The sequence below is a fragment of the Condylostylus longicornis genome, unplaced genomic scaffold, assembly GCF_029603195.1.
Source record: "Condylostylus longicornis isolate FDR11 unplaced genomic scaffold, ASM2960319v2 ptg000015l, whole genome shotgun sequence".
Classification (NCBI taxonomy): Eukaryota; Metazoa; Arthropoda; class Insecta; order Diptera; family Dolichopodidae; genus Condylostylus; species Condylostylus longicornis.
In genome coordinates this window covers 3,232,544-3,259,216 of record NW_026577984.1, presented here as the reverse complement: position 1 = coordinate 3,259,216, position 26,673 = coordinate 3,232,544, and the positions used below count along the sequence as shown (strand labels likewise).

The 26,673-nt window shown below is 22.8% G+C and overlaps 1 protein-coding gene across 3 annotated transcripts in view; it reads right to left on the bottom strand.

Annotated features, from left to right (window-relative positions):
* The window catches only part of LOC129605811 (uncharacterized), a 200,554-nt gene that overhangs the window by 62,148 nt on the left and 111,733 nt on the right, over positions 1-26,673 (bottom strand). Inside the window, exon 4 of one of the 3 annotated variants that reach the window (XM_055515770.1) lies at positions 14,704-14,733. The exons of the other annotated variants lie outside the window; for them this stretch is intronic. The gene's annotated coding sequence lies outside the window, so the exon portion shown is untranslated. The remainder of the gene's footprint in view (positions 1-14,703; positions 14,734-26,673) is intronic. 3 annotated transcript variants of the gene reach the window in all.

Sequence of the window (26,673 nt, the reverse complement as noted above, 5' to 3'; positions counted from 1 at the left end):
AGATTGTTATATACTAATTTAGTTTACTTATACGATTTAAATTACTAATGTTTAAAGTTTAGCATAGACTTAACAAAATAAACAATAGTATGATTCATCCTAAATTTATGCAATTTTTTTCATTAATTCTCTAATAATAGTATAATTTGTACGTTAAAATTACTTTAATACTTTTTTACATTAATATTTTAAATAAATAAATATTTTAATTCCAGAATGTTTTCTAAAGTGTTTTGTTGCTTTTGGGTAGATTTTTAATAATTTTTTTACATTTTATTGAACGTTTCTCTTTGAAACTACAACGTTCATTTTTACATACAAAAAAAATGGTATTTCAAATCATTGTGCATTTAAAAAACTATTGAAAAATGGTAGTATGTTTGTTGGGGATGGAATTTTAAGAAATGGAAAATTAGTATTAAAGTGTGATGTCTTGAAGTGTACGTTAATATTTAATAAGTTAATAAGATTTATTCGGAAAATATGATTCCACGATATGGTAACAGCAAAATATCGACACAATATAGTTAATTATTTAAATGGTAGGTTGATTTTCAAACTGTGACTAAAATATATTTATTCATTGTTATTATTTCGACTGTACCTACATTTTGGCGGTTTGACATATTGTAGTCAAAAAACGAATTTTTAATTAAGAAAATATTATTTAAAAAGTTGACCTCCACAAGTACATTTTATTATTTCTTAATTTTATTTGTTCAAAATAGATACAAGTGGCACACATAATAATTATGATATAAATTGGTATAATAGTACATAATGTAGTACAGATGTACTTATATCATAAAAAAAAATTTTTTTTTAAGTGCATATAAGAATATTTTATTTAACTTTATTATTCATATTAATTAATACTCTGTTGAATTAAATACAATTTATAAAATTGAATTAAATAGTCAAGTATAGACCAAAAATTGTATATTTAAGAAAAAACTAATTAGAAATTCTATAATATACTTTGTTTGTATAATTATGTAGTTTATGAAGTATGCACTTGCATATATGTATATAGAGAGTGTAAGTGACATTAAAATTAACGCATGAATATAAAATAAAAATATTTTTTTTTTGTACATACATATTTATGTACACATAATAATATATAGCTTGTCACTTAAAATGATGAAGGACATAGCTGATAGGCCTTGTATGGTAAAAGAAATATAATAAATTATCATCATAGAATATTGTAGTACATAACATAGTATTACAAGTATGTACGTTTTTTTAGAATAACGTACTAGTATGCGCATGTTTTCGAAAAGAAAAAAATTTTAATTAGTAGAAATGTGAAACGTTTTGTGATTATGTGAAATGCAAAAAGTTTTTGTGTTTTCAAAATATGTAGTTGATGTTGTAATTATATATAGACCCTGTTAAAAAACAAGTACTCTAAAAATAATTTATAATATATAATGAAAAAGTTAATTTGGTTTTTTGTTCATTTTTTGAAAGAGTTTATTTTGAAAAATTCAATTTTACTTTTGATGAATTAAATTCTTAAAATTAAATTAGAATAAGGTAAATAATTGTAATGAGGTTTTGGACTGACTTCAATATGATCATAATTTTTATTAAAAAAATTAAGGAGTACTAAAATTCGGTATTAAACCCCCATTATATTTAAAGAATTTATAATTTTAGGTACAATATTTGGAGTAACATTTGATATTCCGAGTGAACAATAACAGTTGTACTGCAAGATGCATCTTAACATTAAAATCATAGCATTATTTAATATGTATTGAAAAATTTCAATTGTTCACAATTATCAACGGTTCTCATTTAACAGTGACTTATTAAAAATATAAATGAATTTTAATTCTTGTTTAAAATACAAATTATAACTAAAAATTCGTAATTTAGGGGTTGTTCGAAAAAACAAAAAAACTTTTTAAGAGGAGAACTTGAAATGAGAGTCAAATAAAAATTTTATAACATGAAAAAGAAAAAAAAAAAATATGGAAACTTTTTAATGAAAAGAAAATTTTTCGTCTAAAATACTAGAAGGCTCATTCTTAAAGAAAGAAAAATAAAACAAAAATAAACAAAAACAGAGAAACTTTTCTATTTTCTCATATTTTTTTTTTTATTTCATTTTTTCCTTTTTTTTTAGATATTTTCAAAAAGAGTCTCTCTTAAAAAGAGGACAATATTTTAAAGTGTTAATGGCCTTGAAAAAGAAAAAACAAAAACAATAAGAGTAACAATAACAAATAATAAAAAAAAAAACACCACCATAAAGAGAGAATAATTTTTTTTTCATTTGTTTTTTTTATTTTTTGTTTTAAGGATTTTTTTTTATTGTTGAAGAACAAAAGGAATTATATTTTCTAGATTAATTTGTTGAGTTTCAAGAAGTCCTTTTCAATTTAGAAAAAGAAGAAAAAAAAGAGAAAAAACTTAAGAAAAGTTTGACTGTTTTTTTTTCTATCTCGTATTGTTGTCTTACTTTCTCTTTCTTTTATATTGCGCATACAAACTATATTATTGCTTTTTTCGTCTTTGTTATTTTTTCGTTAAGAAAAGCGAAAGACTCTGTATAGAGAAATATATTCTTTGTCAGTTATTCCAGAGTGAAATTGCATAATTTAATTTTAATTTTGTTTTTTTTTTTTTTTTTTCATTTTGTTCTTTGCTTTATGTACTTAACGTGGATACTTGTAGTTGCCTAAGGGGTTTTTCTTGTTACGACAAACTTTTATACATATATAATACTTTTTATAAATATTGTTATATGTATTACGAGTACTTATTATTATAATATATAAGTACCTATGTATATGTTATTAAATATTATATGTTTTATTTATAATCAGAAGAGAATTCATAAAGAATATTAAAAGAAAATTTCATTTTTTATGGTATTGTATTTGCAAAGTATATAATAATTAATTAAATTGAATGATGAGAATTAAAAATTCATTATGCGTTTCAATAATTTTTGACCATAAAAAATTTAATAATTTTCCTTAATTTTTAATTTGTTATAATGAATTTTTTAAGAGTGCTTTCTTTTTTTCAGCTTGTTCAATTTGAAATAATTATTATTTAAGTTCTTTTTTTAAACTGTAATGCAATGGAACACTTTGAATATAAAGAGTTTTTTGTTTAATCACTTATAAAAAGTTCAGTATTTCTTAAGTAAGTACAAAATTCCTGAAATACTATTCTGGTTTCTCTGAAAAAAACAACACCCGAGAATTAAGTTCGAAATAAAAATAAAGTCTAATTTGCATTTTAACGTTAATACAACAAGTTATCCCTATACTTTCAATTTTCTTAAAATGAGAAGGAAATATCCTTCAATTGAAATTACATTTATATTTTTATATTTTTACACTTTAAATTAGCCAATATTTTAAAACTATTTTTTAATTTTAATCACGGTAGATTCTCTTTATATGTTTAATCCACATTTATTAACACTTTTCCAACATAATTAAAAAAAAAAATTTGTTTAAAAAAATATTAGTTTTTTCTTTATTCGACTCCAGTTATTGGACTGTTCGTCTGCCCGTCCGTCCATATGACTGTTTACAAAACCACTATGCCCCTTGAAACACAAAGCTTCTAAAGAAATTTTAACCCCTCAAAATCATAAAAATACCGCTTTTTACCAATTTACTGTATCGAAATCACAAACAATTTCGAAAATCGCAAAAAGAAAAAAAAATATTGTCTGCTGTTGCCAAGCAGCATAGTCAAACATTAAAACGACGAAATCGCTGTTGAAAATATTCGTTTCAGTTAATCTCAAAAATAATTTTTTTTTCAAGTTTTTAGAAAGTTTCTCTCTTAGGCGGGACTTTTCGAATTAAAAAAAAAAAAAAAATGAATTAAATAACTTTGTTTTATTAAAAATTTAATAAACCTTATAATTTTTAACTAAATTAGGTTTAATAAAAAAAATTTTTAATTACCTTTTTTTTTTATTTATTAATTTCCAAAATTTAATTACAAAACTAATAATGAACCTACATTCATGAGCGTGTACATTTTATAAAACATTTATTCAAACATAATGATATTATAATATATATATATATATATATGTAGTTGCTAAATATTGCACTATTAAATTAAATTAAAATTTTAATTTAACTTGTTTAAAAATATTTAAATTTTAAGTAATTTTTTAACAAAGTCCCTGAGGATTACCATATTAAAACCAAAAAAACCAATAAAAATTAAATTGAATTAGAACAAAAGCTGCATTAATAATTAGGTTTCCCTAATAAAAATTTATGAATTTTTTTTTTTTGTCAAATCCACATATTTATTAAATATAATTTGTAGTTCATTTATTGATCACTTATTTTTACAAAATTATAATAAATTATATATTTTTTTTAAGTCTGTAGTCAATAAGTATTTATTCAAATTGAATTAAATTTCAAAATCCACTTAATTATAATTTTTTTTTTTTAATTATTAATATGAAAAATCTATAAGGATTTTTTAATATGATTATGTGTATATGCAAGTATAAAAAGAGAATTTATTATGTGAGGTTAGAATTGATAATAATTTCATTAAAATAATTATTGGATTAATTTAAATTTCAGTAATATTTCATTATTAAAATATATTGTATTCACAATATATATCAATTATATATTCACAATATAAATATTTACTATTTAAATTGAAATTTTGTTTAGATCATGATAGAAATTATGCATTTTTGGATGAATACATGTAACACAAAAAATATGATTTATTAATTATAAAAAGTAGTCATTTAAGTACAATTTAAAGGTGGTATACAATTGGGGAAAAAGAGCTTTTTCCATAATATATAATCTTTCCGATAGAAAATTAAAAATACTTTGTTATAGTTGTTTCGAAAAAATTTTTTCTAATTTTCCAAAAATTATTTCTTGAATTTTTTTACTCATCAAAGAAAAAAAAAAATGTTCAATTAAAAATAAGATGAAAATTTCAAAACAAAAATTGAAAATATTTTCATTTTTATTTTGAATTGATTTTGGCAGATAAAATTTGATAATAAAATGTTTTTTTTTCGAAATTCAAATTGTCTTTGCTTTTTTTTTGCTTATTGTTCTGTAAAATTTTTCCAATGTGTTTACCAAAATTAATTGGGGCTTGAATGAAGAAAAAATTCGTATATGAAATATTCCACAAATCCCTCAATATTCAGAAATTTTGTGGAATAAAAATACATAGCAAATGTTATTTTAATTGTATACAAATAGATCAAAACTTTAATAAAGTAACAATACATTATTTTTGTGTTGTTCAAGTAATTTTTACATTTTGTGTAAAATGTATTACAAATAATAATTGAAATAAATTGTGTTCACTATGTGTTATCTTAGTGCATATATGACTAAGCCATTGTAAACAAAGTAAACTAAATTGAGTTTTAGTAAGCAAAACATGTTAAATATCAATATGACCGATGATTTTTTAATTGAAATTCTCTTAAAGGTCAAAATATTCCAAGAAAATTTATTCTAATGAATTTTTTATTTACTTCGCCTAATTTATTTATACATATATGTATGTACATTCACAAAATGTTAAAAACATAATATGAAATTATGAAAATGGAATATTTCAATTTTAACTGTAATTTAATTTAACAATTTTTATTAATATTCTATTCTATTCTTATATGTCTGTATATTTTATATTTATATATGTATGTATAATACATATTATAATAGAATTATTTAGATAATTAATCTTCTCAAAATATGTGCATTATAATAATTATGTCTGCCTTAAACAGATGCCATTACAATCCATTGGGATTAATAAGTATAAAATACATTTATGTATAACTACAATTTTACAATCTATACATTCTACATATTCACGCATATACTCATTATATGTATTTATAATAATAATGTATAATGTTATATAAGCTTGACAATATACCCATATATTATTTAAAGTGGTATGAAATTTGATGGAATTATTCATGTTATTCATTATTATTAATTAAAACATTATAATTTATTAGAATTAATTATAGTTTATCGAACTTTTTTAGTTGGTTCCATTGTTAACAACCATATTAAATTATAAATGAACGTGACAATAAATGTAAGTTTTATTGAACAAATTTTGATATTTTATATGTTATGTATATATCACATTATTTATACATTTATATATATATATATATATGTAGAATACATGTACAATTGTATGTACATTAATTATATGTATATTAACGTAAGAAATATTAAAACGAATCTTGTTTTCTAAAATTGTAATGAATAATAATAATAAATTGAAATGAAATTGGTATTTGTAAAATTAAATTCACGCAATAAAAATATTGTTATAGCTTTGTTACATGGTAGCATAATTTTTCTGTATATTTCATTTGAGTCTACAATTGCAAACTAGACTATGACATTATATTAAAAAATTGCGCATAGTATTCACACTTATAATACTTGTCCCTAAAAGAATGTAATTAAAAATAATTTAACCTATATAACTAGCATTTAATATACGTACCTTAATTCATAACTTAGCTAAACTTAGTCAAAAATATCATCTAAAGAGTGCGTATTACACTCGAGCAGGAATCCTTAACTAGTCCTTTTTTGAAAAGTTGTGTATTAAAATCTTATGTGCGTATATAAGAACTGAATACGGAATAAATTAAATGTTAGAATTATAAAAAAAGTAAGCACATAGTTTACCTTTTTTTACTCGGTTTTCAAATAGTTTATTAGTTTTCTGGTACATGTGTGTACCAGCCAGGAAGGGTTAGTTTCGTTTTTTTTGTTTTAATTTCTCTCCATGTAATAAGCTATTTGTTAATAATAAATTAGGCAGAATTTAACTAGAAAACCAATATTCTACTAGTTTAGACTAAAAGTATGCAATCTTATAGTGTGTATGTAAAAATGTATGTAGTAGTGCGGTTTTAATTTATAAAGTAATGGTTTATAGTTTATTTGTGAAATATATAGTTAGACAGACTGAATATTAGAGTAATTTATGGTGTTTTTCCGTTTTTCAATAAAATTTTTATTTATTCACAACAGCGTTACACGTTTTTCGTTTTTTTTTTTACACGTGCTGTGTATTAGATTAGAATTAAATATATTACGTTGTTTTGAGAAACGTTCGAAGCCATCATTCTTTTGATATTAGTCTTCAACCTTTTGAATTTTTGAAAAGAAAAAGTTTAAATGAAATAACATACGTGTTTTTTTTTCTTATATATGTAAAAGTACCTACATCATATTTGATTTTTTTTTAAAGAAGTTTATTTTTGGAAGAGACATGTGATTGAAATGATTGTGATAGATTTAATATGTATGTTATAATATGTATGTAGTATACAAAATTTTATTACAAAAGGTGAATATGTTTTATTTAATATTGATACGATTTGAGGGGCTCTTTTTTGAAGATACTCGTAATTTTAATTTTAATCTTTTTCGTTTAAAGAGTTCAAGCATACAACACGTTCTTATAAAGACCGGAGTGAAGAGTTCTCGCATAAAGACCGGATTTTTGATGAATATTAAAAAGGTAAAAATTAGTGTAAATATATGTTATGAGTATATATTTACAAATAATTTTAATTATTTGTAATCAGGTGATTTATTCATGTAATAACTTTTTTTTTTGGTTTTAATATCAGATACTTACTAATAATAATTTATATATTATGAATGTATTTGATTTATTTATGTATTTTGTGTATTTTATAAGATAATAAAGTTGGGTCAAACCAATGGTTTGTATTGTAGCACTTTTCCCTTCAACAAGTGAAAATTCTGCTTTTAAATACAGTCTATGTATACCTATCACACTATTAAAATTATTTTCATTCATATACAAAACTATTCCAAGGATTGCATATATTTAGGATGATGCATATATGCAGTCTTTGAAATAAAGCAAAAATTAATATAAAAAGGGGTTAACATAATGCTCGATTTTAAGGGTTAATTGTGTGAGTTAAGGAAAATAATTATATTTTTTAATGTCATGGAATTTACCGTTAGCTTTTTGCGTTTATAGAAATTTGAAAAAACGTGCGATTTCGGAAATAAGGTGTCAAAAATTCAAATTTTACAAATTTCAAGGCTCGATAACTTGAGAGGGGGTGGAGATGGAAAAAAATTTTCTTCTAACGAAGTGAACTATTTGTTTATGTCTAAAAGTTCCCAAAATTTCAAGCTTCTACAAGCTGGGGTCTAGAAGAAAAACGACATCAAAAATTTGGAAAAAAAGGACTTTAGATAACGGTAAATTTGAACGGCCATTTTGTTTTTCTAAAGTTCAACTGTAGTATACCGCGCTAGGGAAAGCAAGCCGCTGCCTTTCTGCGTTTGCAAAATTTCAAAAATGCTTATGGTTTCATTGCAACAAATAGTTAAAAAAGGCCATTTTTAAGGTTTTGGGGGGGTAGAACTTCTAGAGGGGGGAAGATAGGTAAAAATTTTGTTCTACGGAAGTAAGTTTCTAGTAAAGATCTATGTACATATAAAATTTCAGCTTTCTATCTTCAAGGGTGTAGAAGTTTTGTAAACAAAAAAAGTGTCCACGGACGGACGGACGGACGGACGGACGGACGGACAGAGTGAAACTAATAAGCACTTTTTTCAAAAAATTTTTTGGAAAAGTGCTAAAAAGTATGTTGGAGCGCCAGGATGCATTTTGGAGAATAATTTAATTACACAGAACTTAGAAGTAAATTTAAATATAATTCAGTGTTCGTTTGTTTTGTAACATTCGTCAATTTGCAATGACAATGTTTTTAAAATATTTTGTTGTAAATCTTGAATCTTGTGCTCTCTTGAATCAAATGAATATATGATGGAAGCTCTCAGATAATAAAAATAAAATGTAAGATTTTAGGAACATTTTTATAATATACATACATATGTATGCATATGTAATTTATAAATTTATTTGTTTGATTTACTTTGACTCTTATTTTATAACTATAAAAATATTTTAAATATTCAAGTACATTTCAAACACATACGAGTATACATACACGTACTTATTTTTCAAAGAATTTGTATAAGTTTTTGATTCAAAGGATTCAGTAAGTTTACCCGTTTATAATTTTATGTATCAAACTGAAAAAATATAGATTATATGTTATGATATAATCCTTCCGGGAATTCTTATTTTCTGCGTATTCTATAATTCACTCATGTACACCCATCCATTCATGCCTTTATTATGTAAGTATGTTATGTATATTCATATGTATAAAAATATTTTGTATGCTTGTAAATGAAAAAGAAAAGAAAAATTAATATCCAATTTTTTTTTTTGACATTTCTTTTTATCGTTTGTTACATTTTATTTTTTGATATAAATTGGAAGTGAGAGTAAGACAAAGAAAAAAGAAAAAAAGAGAAAATAAAGCATGCAAAAAGAAACATAATATAAAGTTTGTATATATGTATGTACTATGTACGTGAAATGGTGCTGACATGTATTCCCCAACAGTATGCTTGAGAGTCCTTTAAAACTTGGTAGGCCATTATATGATATGTGTACAATATTTTTGTTCATATAAAAATAATGGTAAAAAAAAGCAAAAAGAGGTTCATGTTTAAAAAAATGAGAGAAATGGTTGAAATTGCTGTAAACGAGTACATAAAATAACTTTCATAAGAATATATACTTAAAAAATTAGTTCAAGAGACATTTTCATTGTAACTAAAACCTATTAAAGAATATTTTTCAAATTAAAGTAGTAATGTTTTTCATTTTGCTTTACAAATCGAATTACGAAGAATAACTCTTCAGATTAAGAAGTTTTTGAAGTTTACATTTTTGCTAAAGTTAGATGAAACTTTTCATTTTAAATAAAATATTGTCTAGTTCAAGTTAGATTACTTTATAAGAAAAAAGGTATCTGTATTTGTTTAATACTAAATTTTAAATTGTAATAATATCCAAGTTCAGCCTGTGCGTATTCTAATATCTATATATAAAGAAGCTAAGAGTAAATATGAAGTGCACAATATTTGTTTATATAAAAATTGTTCTCGCAGGGTAATCAACTTAATTGTCAATCAAATTTAAATAAAACAGAAGAAAAAATTTCTAAATCTTATTTTATGAATAAAAGTTAACATAATAATTTTGCTTCAGCTAAACAAAAACGATTACGTTTATGTTGTAATATTTTATAAAAATTCACACCATCTCCATTTCTTTGAATTTTCCCTTTATATTTAATATGCTTTACACCTCCTTGTCGAATCATTTAATGACGGATTCAAATTATTTTTGAAAAACATTTATACCTTTATTAGGTATTTCAATATCCTCTTTTATTGCATTTTTTAACACGATAATTTTTTTTTAACATATGTACCTACAATATCTACATAAATATGTATATTTGCGTATTTATATATTTATAAGCATGTACTTAAAAAATATTTAAAAAAATTAGAAAATATTAAAATGAAAAACTGAACTAACTATAGGACACAATGTATGATTTTTTGAAAGCTCTAACAAATATGCATATATGCATATAATATAATATCTACCATGCCAGCAAGAAAGTAATTCAAAAATAATTTTCAAATTTACATACATATATGAAAATCACAAGGGTTGTTGGAAATTGACTAATATTTTTTCCTATAGTGATTTTAAAATTATTTGAATATCTATCGGTTGATAATTGTGACAGAAAAATGCATTTGAAAAAAAAAATTAATTGCATATTGGAACGGATTAAACCTTTCGTGTCCTCAAAATTGCAGTGGAACTGAATTGCAGAGAAAAATAATTGAAGTTGTTTTGAATTTTTTTTTAATCAGGAAATTAGACAAACACATTTAAATCGGAATAATTCGGAATATAAAATACTAAACATAGTTTTTGCAAATTTTGTTCTTCTGAAAAAAAATTTATGCATGATATATGCATATTATCAGTTCTATTATTGGCTCGCTTTTATGGTCTCATGTTCTTGTAAAGTTAAACATTTTCCGCGAATTTGTAACAACCTTTATGTTTTATTTAAATTACGATATTATGTGCCAAACTGTTAAAGTAAGTATGTAATATAGATTATACACAACCTTATACAAAATTTGAATTGAGAGCATTATGAACTTGACGACAAAATATTAAATATCCTTTTAAATATTTTTCACATTTTAGCTATGTACAAAATGAACATTAAATTAAATTAAATAGGCACTGAAAAAATTCTTGTTATATTGGATGTTGGGTACGCAATTATATTCGGTGTGTTAGTATCAAAAACATTTTTATATGTAAAGTATAACAACATGAAATTCGTTCATTTTATTTTATTTAAACAATTTAAAAGTAGACAATAATTTTCATTCATTTAGCAAATGTGTATGTATAATGTAGAAAAAAAGTATGGAGTAAAAAAAACGGAAATTACCACATTCCAAAAACGAAATAGCAAAAACCAAAACAAAAAGAAACAAAACAGGAAAAGAGAAAAAAAGCATTTCTTCCATCGTTTGTTTTTTTATTAAATCCAAATTCAAGTAATAATTCGGGAACATGAAATTAAAAAAATAAGAAAAAAAGAAAATATAACGAAAAAAAAATTCTGTAATAAAGGATCAAGAATTATATACAATTATATGAGTAGGGTAAGTAATTCGGTATGTACATATGTATGTGTATATATGTCAGGTGCAAAATAAATTGGAATTTGAATGAGGGGATTAAATTTTGAAATTGAAATTGGAAAATAAATATAAAAACAAGGAAAAATATGCAAAATTAAGTAAAATAGAAAGAGTTGTTTTAAATGAAAAATCATTAAGCTCTTAACTTTTAATACAAAAAAAAAATGTTGAAAAAAGTCGAAATGTTTTCGCCTTTTTTTATTTTTGCTTTTTAAAATAAATATAAATGTTTGAATTTAAATAAATTTCTGGTACGAGTAGCAACCAACAATTTAAGTAAAAAATGGTGCTTCTAAATATGATTTTTATACAAGTGTAACGTTGGCAGGCTACAGGCATATTTGTTCGTATATAAGGTTCCTACATGTGAAAAATGTGTTTACAATGAAAATGTACGAATATTTAATTTTAAGTTCAATTACAGAAAAACTAATTACATTTTTATTAAAAATTTTTTGCAAAACGTACTCTTTTATTTATTTTGTTAAAATTTTTTCTTGTTTTGTTTTAAAATTCCTTAATTTTTTATTTTTTAGCAAGGTTAAAATTTAATTTAATTTTAGTTTTTTAATTTGATATAGAACAATAATCATTTATATAATAAAGTAAACTATTTGTAGATTTTGTAATCGGGAAAACTGGTAGAAAAGTGGAAATTATGGGAAAATTTTTTAATATTTCCTTAACTTGAACATTTTCTTATTTTCGTACATTTTTCTCATATTTTCTTAATTAATTTGAATTGATGTACAATTTTAATATAATTTTTTTTTTGATTCAATAGCAGAAAATTTTCAATATATTCTAATTTTTTTGTTAAATCTTTCTATTGAATACACGATGTTCGTATAAGGCGGCAAATAATTTCAAGGATGTTTCTTTGATCAAATTCCAGCAATATATGTTGCCTGTTGAAAAAAATTGCAGCCTGTTGAAAACAAGGGTACCAGATATTTCCTGCATAAAGATTTTTTTACAGGCAATTGATTGTTCTTTATTTTTCAACTCACAAATGATTTGATTTGAGCCATAGTTTGCCCTCTACCCATTCACACTACAGTTTTTGCAAAAAATGAATCAAAGAATCATCCCTGAAATTTGTTGCCACCTTATGCGAACACCCTGTATATTGCATAAGTGAAGGCTTCTTATATATTTAATTAAAGCTTTACAAGATGGGGAATGAAGTCAATTAAAAGATGATTTTGTATTTCTATTTATTATATTGTTCTTTGGGCATTAATACAAATTGGGCATTAATACAAATTTTTTCATCTATATTTTGCAGCCAAATTGCAATAGCTTTTCAAAATGCCCTTTAAAAATCCGAAATTGAAAATTTATTTTTTAAATAAATATACAAGATATTAATTCTATAATTATTCAAAAAAAAATTTTTTTTGAAATAAAGAATATAATTGTTAAAATATCTCACTGAAATAAATTAAATAAACAGTAATTATAATTAAAATTTTACATTATAACACAATTATATTATAACGTAAAATGAATAATAATAATATTATATTGCTTATAGATACATATATGACTGTCAAATTAACATATTTAATTAAACACATTCATTTCAATATATATAGCTAATAATTTAATGTCAAGATTTCAAAAATTAAATGGTATTATATAGGTCTAATTTAAAGGTAATCTTTTACAAATTCATAAATGGAGTACGTGATTATATTAAAAGATAAACTTTGAAGGTTTTTCGATTGATATGGTTTCAGGATATTTCCCCAGAATTCAAAATATTAATATTTTAATTATATCAATAATAATTTAAATAAAATGAACAATAATTGTTAAAGATTTCTAAAATCTAATACAACATATACTAACAGATTAGTAGATTAGAGTTAAGATACTTTCAAACGACTCATAACTTATTGCCACTTGACAAAAAGGAAATTATTTAAAAAAAGGGAAAGAAAGAAATTATTTGAAAAGGGATTTTCTATTCAAATGACATTTTAATTACAGATTTAAGTATTAAATAGAGCCTATGTATACATGTAATAGAATTTTTACACTTTCGTAAATGCGTATGCACATACATACATATATATGTTATTAGTATGTAAATAAATTGTGTAATAATAACTTTTGTTGTGATTCAATTTATTTGGGTAGCTTTTATTATTTAAATTATTGACAAACCTTAAAGGGATATTAGTACATATGTAGATCATAACATAAAGATTAAATTCTTTTTTGTTTTCTTATTATCCTTATTATTTATAGTTTTCAGATTTAAATTTTAATTAAGATTTAAAAAAAAAAGGTTTTATTTAATTATAGTTTCTATGAATTGGTTATTCATTTAAATTAAGAATGGTATAATCCTTTTTTGATAATAATTAATGCCCTTAAGGGAATAGATCAGATTACTTCTAGTTGAAATTATTTATTGAACCATTATAAATATTATATTATATAAATATCTAATTAAGTATGTCTATTTCTGTACGTACGCCTATTAATAATATTTTACAAATATATTGAATTACCATTTTTTGTTCAAATGTTGAATGGAATTGAATAAAATTGTATTTGTATTTAAAATGTTTTTGTATTTAAATTAGTTCTTTTATACAAATAGGCTAAAAAGGGTTATTGAATTTTATATATCAACATTTTTTCATATTAATGTAATATACTTTTTTTATAATAACGATATTGTAGTTATTTAAATAAAATGGGTTAAAGTTCACTTAAACGTTTTCGAGGACAAGCATCTCCTAATTCGATATTTATCAATTCATAATAATATATTAAAAATGAATCTGGGTAGCTGCTTTTTTTTTTCTTAAATGCTTATTTATAATAGAACTTTTCAAGTGTGGGAAGTGTGTGTGAATACGCGCGAGAACTTTAATATAATTTTACAACGAAGATATTGCAACGCATTTTCAGTATGTTTTTGACTATAAGGACCTACAAAGTAAACGGCAAAGTGAAAGTACGAAAAATTTCAAGAAATGCAAATTCAAATTTAAAAACTACTTACAAGTTTTTTTTTTAAGGCGGTGACACATACCTGAAAGTTAAAGAAATATTGTTGAATTATTTTAAATAGAAATTTGTCATAAATTTAATCTAATTTCAATTCGTCTTCCTATTCAAATTAAATTTTAAATATAAAATTTTATGCATATAATATAATACTTAAATGCAATTAAAAATCGAAATTTGATCGAAATTTAAAAATCAGACAGATCGATATAATGAACACTTTATGAAAGTACCTAAAATTAAATCTTAATTCCATCAAGCACAGTAGTTGTACATAAAAATGTAATCTAGCAAAATTATTTTGAAAACAATACCTCTTATTCATCATATGCAATATAATGCGGTCGATTTAAATAAATTGTTACAAATTGCATGCAGCAATAGGTAAATTTATCGATTATCTTAAAAATTTTCTTTTAAATTTATTCCTGTAAACTGTGCAAGGACATATGCATTCATATAAATTTCTTTTAAAGTTTTCTCATGTTGCTCATATATAATTTATAAAAAATATCCTTGCAATATTTAAAGTCTATAAACTTCTAGGAATATACGTTCTGTTAAGTCAATCAGTTTTTTTTCAATATATAAAAGTAGTATGTAAATTCATATCTACTTACACTGCCATAGGTACCTTTATGTATATAATGTTAGTAAGTGTTGAAAAGAAATATGTGTAAACAGATATATTTTGAAATAAAAAATAAATGTAAAAGAAAACTTCTCTAGACATAGTATTCACTCGTTTTATTTTCTTATTTTTTTTTTTTCAAATCCGTCAGTCTTATTTGATATCATAGCCAATTTCTCTTTGAAAATTCTTTATTCGTATTATAATATGGAAGAGCTAGAATATTATAGTATCTTGCAAAAGAAAAGCATGCATATATAAGTCTAAGATTTTTTAGAATTTTAGTTTTTACATTTTATATTTTATTAAAATGTGTGTATATATGCATATAAATATTTCTTCAAATTTTAAATTTGCATATAGTATGGATTCATTCATTTCGCACATATACACATCTGCACAGATAAATATATGAAATGGATATATGTAAGAATAAATTTAATTCTATGTTCATGATATACAAACACACAGACTATTATTTTTTGTCTACATAAGTTCTACAAATATATTTGCGTATATTTATTTTTATTCGTTTTTAAAATAATCCTTACACAGAATCCTTAAACATGAATAATTTATATGCATGCGAACAAATGAAATATTTCCTATATAATATTTGAACATAAAAGAATATTAGAAACGTGAACTTTTTGTATGTGAACTTTTTACTCAATCTTCAATTTACGCTTTTTCTATGTTGATTTCTAACGTTTATTTATCGTTTTCAAAATTATTTTCATAGCCAGTGTTGTTATAAATGTATGTTTTTGTTTTGGCTACTTTTCTAAAGTTAAAGTAGTTTACTTGGAAACTTTTCATATTGCATAAATAAAAAAATATTTTTTTGTAGTAATTTTTAAAATTAGATGAAGAGAAGTTCTTTATTTTGTAGCTGCTCTGTAACTGTTTAATTCTAATTTTTCATCATTATATTGCTTCTATGTCTCTTGTTTAATTTTAATTTTTGCCTCATGCTCAATGCTTGGCCTAGACAATCCTCTGCAATTTGTATGTAAAATTGTAATTTTACAGAAATTATGGTTCAACAAATTAGAGTTGTATTTTAAAAGCAGGAAGCTCGCTATCTTGGCACGCCTCTGCATTTCGGTGCATCTTTGCACTCGTAATACTTGTAAAACGCTCAAATAATTTATAAAAATTAAATTATAATCATTTTAAATTTTACACCTTAATGAGCATGAATTTTAATTTGTTCCACAGGTTTGTAAAATTTTCAAAATAATTTTTTAATTTTTTTTTCTGAATTTATTTAAACACACTTTTCGTATTAGAAATGCATACAATTTAATTCACCTCAATTACCGAAAAGTGTTAGGATTCATATATGTAAATGTTTGTAACTTGAATTTATTTAGATGTTTTGTGGCGAAAAGCAATTTTTTAATCGACATCACTTTAAAACCTCAGTTTCAAAAGTAAATGAGTATTCAAATTTGAATTAGAAAAACATTTTTTAGAAAATTTATTTAAATTTTGTTTTTCTTTAAACAAATTTTAATTTTGAATAAAACACAGCTTGATGGTAAATTACTTAAGCCAGCATTTGTTAGAATCGACGTACTCATACAAAAAAATTTACTAAAACTCAAATTATTCCGGAAATAATGTCTCTGAGTCTTTATACTTTTCTGAATCGAAAACTCTAAATCTATTTAAGGCACTTTTTGCCTTTATGTATATAATTATATAGTTATATGTACAGAGGTACATTTGCAGTACAACATTACAATGTAAACTTTTAATTTAAGAGTACTTTTGATAAAGTTAAGATACTGAAATACACATAACAATAAATCTCTTTTTAAAATACACATAGAAGTACACTATGCATGTATATGCATTCAATTATATATATATATATATACACAATATACTCTAACCCTTTTACATCAATTCATGAATATATAGAGGATTTATTTGGTAATAGTATTTTTTTATGAAAGGACCGAAAGAAATGTTAGAATATTATAAAATAAAAAAGCAATAGTTTTTTTTTTTTAAAGCAATTTACATTTTTATAGAATTTGATGTAAATGTAATACTAAGGATACACGCGAATTAACTATTAGATATACATCACTTTATTTAATTTTTTCTTTCAGAGCAATATGTATATGGTTTATGTATAACGGAGTATAAGTTAAAGCTCTACATTAATGTATGTATATGTGATGTAAAAAATTTTAGTATGTATGGGCATATTATATGGATTTATGCTGGAAGGCGTTCGACAATAAAATAATACCGAAAAATAAAATCAGGGAAATAAATTTAACGAAAGTGGAAATATGCGTGTCTGGACCTAAATTGTGTATTTTCTGTTTTACAATAAACCAAGTAATAATTTACGTATTACTTTATATTATAAAATCATGCTGTAACAGTTGTTTGTTTTTCCTTTTTTCCTTCCTTATAACATGTTTTTTTTTTTTGTTTTTTTTAAACCACTTTATATAATATGCAGTTAAAATTGATTTTGTAATCAATTTAAAAAAAAAAGTTTTCTATATATAGTTTTATGTTTTTATTGTGGGTATACGTGTGTATTAAATACATATACAAAGAATTCAGAAACAAGAATTTTAAAGTTAAAGTTATTTTTTTTTTTTATTAAATTTTATTGCTTTGTACAATTTTTTATTTTTCTTTCATTTAAAATTTTAAGCCCTTTTGATATTAAATTGACAACCATATTAAATTATCAGAACATAAAAAAATTCTTTTTAATAGTATTTAAATGTCAATTTGAATATATACGATATATAGGGTGATTCAGGAACAATAATTTATCGTTAGTTAGAGAAAATAAAATGGGGCTTCAAATAGCAGCAGCTTTCGAGATACAGATATTTTATTTCTAAAAATTACTTTCAAATTGAATTTGGGGAGTTATAAAAATTAAAAGTTATAATTCCTCAAAGACTTAAAAGTTGACAATTTTTTGACAATTTATTATTGAAACTCCAAACATTTTTTAAACACTGCAAACCTTATAAAGTAGCTATTTTAGACTCGTTCGTTTTACCGTAAAACAACATAGTCAAAAATTACTATGATAAAATGATTGCCGAAAGAACGTATTTCTTTCCAATTTTTAACAACAAAAGGTTTAACAGATTTAAACAGTTAGCAGATACTTATTAAAAAATACTTAGTTTATTTTCCTGGTAATAAGTTGTCATCTCTTAAACTTACTTTGCACCTTTACTTTTGTTTTAGTCAGCAATTAAATATTAAAATTATACATGACAAATTCGGTAGAAAAACCTGAAAATGAAAACTATTCACCTATATTGTTTAAATATATGTATGTACCTTATGTATAACTGTATGTATAATTGTATACATATGTCAGCGCTGGATTTACCATATACGCAAAGTACGCGTTTGCAATGGGCGAACTAACTCGATAATTTATACCTATATGCATATATATATACCTATGTGTCTGTTCAGGTTTTGATTTTTTGACTAATCTTGTATTCAGCATTGCAAGAAAGTTGATAAAATTGCAAGAAAGTGATTTATTATGCGTAATGTGCAATGTTTATTGCATAATGCTTATTGATTTGAAACGGAGGGAGTATTTGGAAACCGTGTATGGCGTCAAAAAATCACAGCCGGGCCTGACATATGTACATATACGTCATTTATAAAACATAAATAAAGTGTCTTTTATATTATTATATTGATTGTACATATTTAATTAAAATCGAATAACATCCAAATTTGTCACTTATTTTTTATGTAGAATATTGGAAAGTCTTTGATAATAAGAATATTGTGTAAAATTTATGAAAATTATAGAATGATATTGTGTTCAAAAATTTGAAAATGCCTTAATTCATTTTTAAAATAATTTTATTTTTTGATCTCTGTGTTGAGGTTTAATCTTCGTGTTGATTAGAACTTTTTATGAATAAAAATTTTCCTATGAAACATACAAAAATTTATAAAGGACAAAGGTATTACGTTGATAAGCCTTTTTACACCAAAGCGTCTGTAATCCATTGCTGCACAAAAATAATTGTAAATGTATGCAAGTATGTCAAATACGAACAAAATTCCTATGATTTTTAGTTTCACTAAGCATTAAATTTTTTTACTCGCCTAAAATTGAATAACACTGAAAAAAAAAAATTAAAAATTTATGAAAAACGGAATAAGTAATAGAATTTTATTGTATCTTATATAATTCTGACGCGACATGAGTGGGTCCGCAAAATTATTTTGTATATATGTACATAGAAATATACATATATTATATATATCCATAATATATTTATATATATCCATAATGTCTTATATATGTCGTTTGTATTATATAGTATACGAAAATTTTATTTAGCAGTTGCTTTTTTTCTATAAACATACTTTTTACCGCCCGCATTGTATATAAGAAGAGAGGTAATGTTATGACATCAAATTTTATTTGCATTTCTTCATAATAGAGAAACGTAAATAAACTACTTTTACAGACATGTCAGTGTGTCGGTCTCTGTGTGTAACCTTGTATTTAAAATTCGGCTGAACCGATTTTAGTGAAATTTTGTATGTGAGTTTTTTTTTTTGGCTATGTCATGCATTGATCTACTTTTGGGATATATCAGATCAGTACCTTTTTGCGGTCGATCTTACATTTTTGCGCATATAAAGAGAAAAATTTAATCAATTTCTTTCAAATTTAATATTTAAATTCTGAATGTTAAAGCAAGAAACCTATTAATTTTTAGGAAAGAATAGGGATCAGAAACCCAACTTGGAGTCGATTTTAGTCGAAATTCTGCTTGTTACCGAAACTGTCTGGTGAACTTTTCATGGAATTCTAGAAGTATTCTAGAAGGAATCTTAGAAGTACTCATAAACTTCTGTAATATTTTCGCTAAAGTAGACACATTGCTATGGTTATTATGGTGATCACATCACATGTTTTTATATTAAATTCAGGAAGGAGTAAAAAATGTTTTAGTTCATAGCAAAAATAGAATATTCAGAAAGAAATTATATAAAAATAAAAACACTACAGTTAAGTAGCACTAAAAAAAAGTTGGCGTTCGCGGAAGTAATAACAAAATTATATTTTTGATGTACAATTCACAAAATATGTAAATGTGTGCACAAATAAAGAACTTTTACTATTATAACATTTTGGTTCACAAGTAGCTAAATATATTTTTTGAAAAAATTTAAATAATCCTTTTGGGTTTTCAAAAATTTAAATAAAATAATATACATATATATACAGATTTATAGAAAATTATTCGCAAACATATTACAGTGTTAGTCCGAAAACAATGAATTGATTATTGAGGTGTAGAAGCCGGAATTTTGTGTGAATAAAACTGCAAATATACAATAAAGTTTTGAATATTAGTCAAAATTGGTTCGAGGAATACAATAGTATGCGCTGGTAAAGCTACGTTGAACTAAATTAAAACTATGAAAATATTTTAAAATACGAAATTAAATAATGTACACGAATATTAAAATTTAAAAGCCAGCATCCAATCACAAAATTGAATATTAGTATGAGCATCCAATCACAAAATTGGTTTGGCTCGGGGCTATGAGAACTTTTGTTAGGAAAATTAAACGTATCACACCACTCGAGAGTGCTTAGTGTTTTTTTTATTGAAAACAATAAATATTTAAGGAAGTTATTATGAAAAACCCAAACCCACATAATCATGTTCTTTTAAATTTACACTTCAACGTATCCTGACGTAATTGCCTTGCCGGTACTCTTAAATTTTGAAATTATTATAAAAATTAATTATTTTTTTTTTTTTGAGAATGGGGTGTTTCTGTTTTTCTATATTACCATTATCAACTTTAATTTCGCAGCATAAGAACAATTGAAATTTGAATATTAGCAACCTATCGTGTAATAAAATAATAAAAGTATATATGTATATACAACCTAATACACAGTTTATTTTGATGTGGATATTAAAATATAAATGATATTCATATATGTGTATACAAATATTACAAAACAAAAGTATTTCAGATTTGTTATATAGTTTCATGAATAAATTAAATTTAAAAAATATAAAATCTCGGAAAATAAAAATAATATAAAATATTTTAAAATATAAATGTATACAAGAATGTATACAAATGTACATTTTTGAAAGGAGAATCTGTGTGTAGAAGTGTAATAAAGAAGAAATGAATTCATACTGATGGCTATGACCGAGGCTGTATCGGCACATACGACGTACATATATATGTATAATATGTATAGACAGGATTTTTGGTTTTCTATATTAGATTAATATTTATTTCTATATTTTGGTTATTGTGTTTTTCATTTTCTGTGATGGTATTATGTTTTTATATATGTATGTATTACATTTCATATTTGAATATTTTTAGTATGTAAATGAATATTGTAAGAGTTCCGAAACAAAAATGGATCATCTTTAAAATGGGATAATAAAAAATAAAATAGGAAAAGTCGACTAAAAATGAAATCTACATTAATAATAAAATTTTACTTTTTAAAATTTATTAGTATTTCATTTGAATATTTGGATGTGAAAAATTTTTTTGGTAACATTTTTAATTTTGGCAATGGTATTTTGTTTGATAATATTTTCAAAAAGTTTTCATTCAATTCACCAAATTATATTTGAATGAAAATGAACTTAAAAATTATATTAAAGTTCATGAAAATTTTTGATTTATTAGTAGTGATTATGCATTTTTCCAAAAAAGTTTTTTAATTAAATAATAAATCTTTTAAGTATAAAGCTAATAATTAATATTTTAATTTGTCTACGTTTATGATTAAAATTAAATAAGATGTTTTAATAATAAGAATAAGGAAATAAGGAAATAAAATTTTTATGGAGTCACAATTGAATAAAGGGGAATCTTTTGCTTGTTCTCATATATGACTTTCGGTTTCTTAATTGTACACTGAATGAATAAAAAACAATGATTGTTTCAGTCATCCTGAAAGAATGTTCAGGTTCAAGGTTTTCGGAAATTTTTGAAACATATTCAATAGTAATACAAAATACCTATATTACTAAAATATTTAATTAGTTTAATAGAAGATATTGTATAATATGAAAATCAATATTGAAAATATTCAGGTCTCGTTTGTGATTTATATTCTTAATCCACGAAAAATATGCTAATAAAATTAAAAAATTCCTACAAAATTCTCACATAAATCTAATTATTTTCAGATGCTTAATTGCATTTATATAGTATTTTCGATTTAAAATTATTTTTGAAATAACCTCCCTTATTGTATGCAATGCGGTCGGTAAAAAAAATGCTAGTAAAAAATGCTAATGTAACAGTCAAATTCACTTGGATATTTTGAAATTAATTAAAAAATTTAGCTAGTTAATTCAATTCTCTCATATAGTGTGTTATGTGAATGGATTTTTCATAATTGTAATTTATAAAATTTATATGGCACTAAATTAAATTAAAACCTAAACTTAGTTATTGGTAAATTCCTTTAGATAATATTGTGAAAAATTTATATAAACATTTAAAGAGTTCATTTATGGCATAATTTTATGAATGAAAGTAAATTCTATTATAAAATATAACTAAAATATAATATATGCATATGTAATGTAGCTATACATAAAATACGATAATTTTAATGAACAATATCTAAGAACATAAGTTGTAGTAATTGTAATAAGATTATGCATATGATGACTATATTTATGTACTCATTTTTATTACTATTATTGTATATATTAATTATATAGAAAATATATTTGCATTACATACAATTCCATTACATTTTATATTAAATATATATGTATATTAAATATATTATAAATATAATTAAATATATTATATTAAATATACATATATCATATTTTAATCTATGATAAATGCATATAGGCCATTTGAGTAAAATATTTCATATGATAATAATGCACATAAAATTGATATTAAAATAATATAAGAACTTCATTCTCTATGTTGATCTATATTTTGAATATTATTGTTAAATGAAAATTATTAGATCATTAAACATGACGTATGGTTTCCTCTATATGCATATATACATTATATTCATTGTATTTACATTAATATTTTTTGGTTCCAAATAATATATATTGTACATTTACATAATATTATCTATTACTTTTATATTGCTTTAAGAACATTATATAGGCAATTTATAATTGAAAATATGTATTTTTAATATTATAAAATTTTATTCTATGATTACCATAAAAAAATATAAAAGTTTTCTAAAAAATAATAACATCTGATTCTAGTTATCTTAAATAACCAGAAGGAAAGATTTGTTAATAAATTTTCATTGAAATTTTTGTGAAATGTTTAAATTTCATCATTAAAACTACAAAATTATTAATACGCTTTGTAATAGTCTTTGTAATAGTCATGTGTAATAGTCATTAAAAACAATTTAAAGAGCTTTGAATAACTATAGTTTTTAAATTCAGTGGTAAAATTAAGAAAATAGCCAAATAGAAATTTACACACTATGAACCCTTTATTTAAGATTTAAATTAACTCATTTCATATTAAATAAGGTCAAGAAAATTAATACGTACTGGTTTTGAAAAATCAAACTTTTTAGACAGAGAAAAATCCCGTAGGCAGAAATTATTTTCCGAAGTACTCCGAACTAACAAAATTTACAAAAAAAATCCTTATTAATTTATTTTTCGCTGAAATGTTCCGATTGATGAATTTGAGTGACAATATTTTCACTATTTCACACTTAAATGTAAAATGTGACTAATAAACATGAAATGTAAGTATTAATATTTGTAATAAATATAAAATTAAATAAAAAAAAATTTTAATCAACTCTAACATAAATATTTTAATAGATTTTATATTTTACAAGCATATTTTTATATTATTAAATAATTATTTAGTCATTTTTATTGAATTACATAAAATTTTATTATATGTATATACACACATATATTTTACATTCCAGTATTCCCATTGCACTATTATATAGGAAAAATTAAATTTTGAAATAGAAAAATAAATTCAATTTCAATATGATCCTCTTTTATACATTTAAAAATATGATATGTAAAATATGAATATGATATCTTTAATTTAAAAAAAAAATAATTTTAAATTTCTATTAAATTTCATTATTTTTAATTTAATAAATTTTTATTTAATTAAATATCCATATTATATAAAATATATACATTTGTGTATTGAATAAAATTAATTACAATTCAATTTATATTAAAGAAAAAAAAAAAATTGAAAACTGAAAAAAGAACAAAATTATTCTCATTTTTGGATATGGTCCAAAAAATATTTCTTCTAAAAAAAAACAACCTTTATTCTTTTTATGAACTTTACTCGTTTCTACACACATTTAACATATGTATACCAATTTATATTAATTGCATATGTAGTATATTTATATAAACGTTTGCACATATTTTGCTGAAACATCTACTCTATTTAGAAAATTATAATAATCAAAAAAATATTATGCAACATTATCAGCTCATATGCAATTTTTATCGATTTTCTTTTTATATATGTATGTATTTTTTTTAAATACATAAAACTAACTAGGATTATATAATATATAATCAATTTCTACTATAGATGAAAATAGATATATACTATATACATATGTAGATTCGTTATTATGTGCAATTTTATAAAAAAGGATATATGTAAATATACGCAAATATATTACATATTTACTGATATATGGTCACAATGTTATAGCAAAAGTAGATATGAATTCGACCGAAAAACTATAAAAAAATAATAATAATTATGCATTATAAAAAAAAAATTCACTCATATCGATATACATACATACATACAAATATCATTTCGTATATAGATGAATTAAACTTGAAAATGTATAAAAAAAAAATACCATTCCTATTCATACATTCAAACTTATTCATTTTTTCGTAGATTTTTCACATTATGATTGAAAAGTGCTTTTCAATTTTGTTGATGTGAAAATGCATTAAAATTCTGTGAAAAACTGCAGAAACTAAATACAAAAAAATAAAAATACAGAAAAAATTAAACGAAATGAGAAGATATTTTTAGTATGCCATTATTATGATTAAAAGGTTTTGATGTTATGAACATTTATATATATATACATATATTCAGGGAATAATAATATATATGCATACATAATAATGTAGGTAGATAGTATTATGTCTCGATGAATTGATAAAAAATTTTAGTAGAAAAAAATAGTAGATATTGCACGTTTTGAAATTGCATTCATATCTCATTCATACATTTAGGTAAAATTCATGCATAGCTCAGTCTTTCATATTCAGAATTGAGAAGAATTAATAATTCAAAATGTGTATTAATAATATTATATACAACGGTAAAAAAGGTGTTATATACATATAATATAAAAAGGTTTCACAAAAAAATATTTTCGTATTCTAATATTATGTATAATCTTTTATAGCGTAAATAATTTCTAATTTATAATGATGCTTTTTTTTGCTTTTCTTTTTTTAATTTTTTATGTTGCATAACAGTGGATGCTGTTGCAATTGTCGTATCACAAATCTACATAGCTACACATTGCTTTTTTTCCTTTTAATACTTTTTTTTTTATTTTACGATTTCGTTGGTATTTTTTGTCAAAAATTCGAAATACATTTGATAATAATGTATGTATATGTATAGTGTTTATGTATATATATTTTGTACATACGTATAATTTAAAATATACAAGTATATCGTATGCATGAACATTTATATTCATACAAATATCAATTTTAATACGTTATTCATTAAAAGAGACATGTTTAAAAATATAAAAATTGTGTGACTGTATATTATGCACTTGCAGTAATTCTACTATAATATAAAATGTGAAAAATATGAAATATGCAATCATGATTTAAGAATTATTGAATCGTAAAATTTTATGCAGATATATTTTTTTTTTATTTATTATAACATAATATCATTCATGATGTCTTAAAATATTTTAGTTATATCATATTTTTGGATAAAATTCAAATTAATATAGATACAAGATGTCAGAGACCCAAAGGTACTTCGGAAGTGGAGTGATTTTTTATTCGTCTCAGTATTTGCAATCAAAGTTCATGATATTGGTAATGATTTGAATTATTTTAGATTTTGGGGCGTATTTTATAATAAAATGAAGATCATAGTAAAAGTTTTCACTTCTCGTAAAAAAAACTAATGTAGTATTGTAATGTGTAACTATGAGTAAGTGACAGTTACTTTGCACTTAGATATTTCGTAAAATAAAAAATTTGTTACTAATACAGCGAAGAAGAATTTTATAATTTTTAA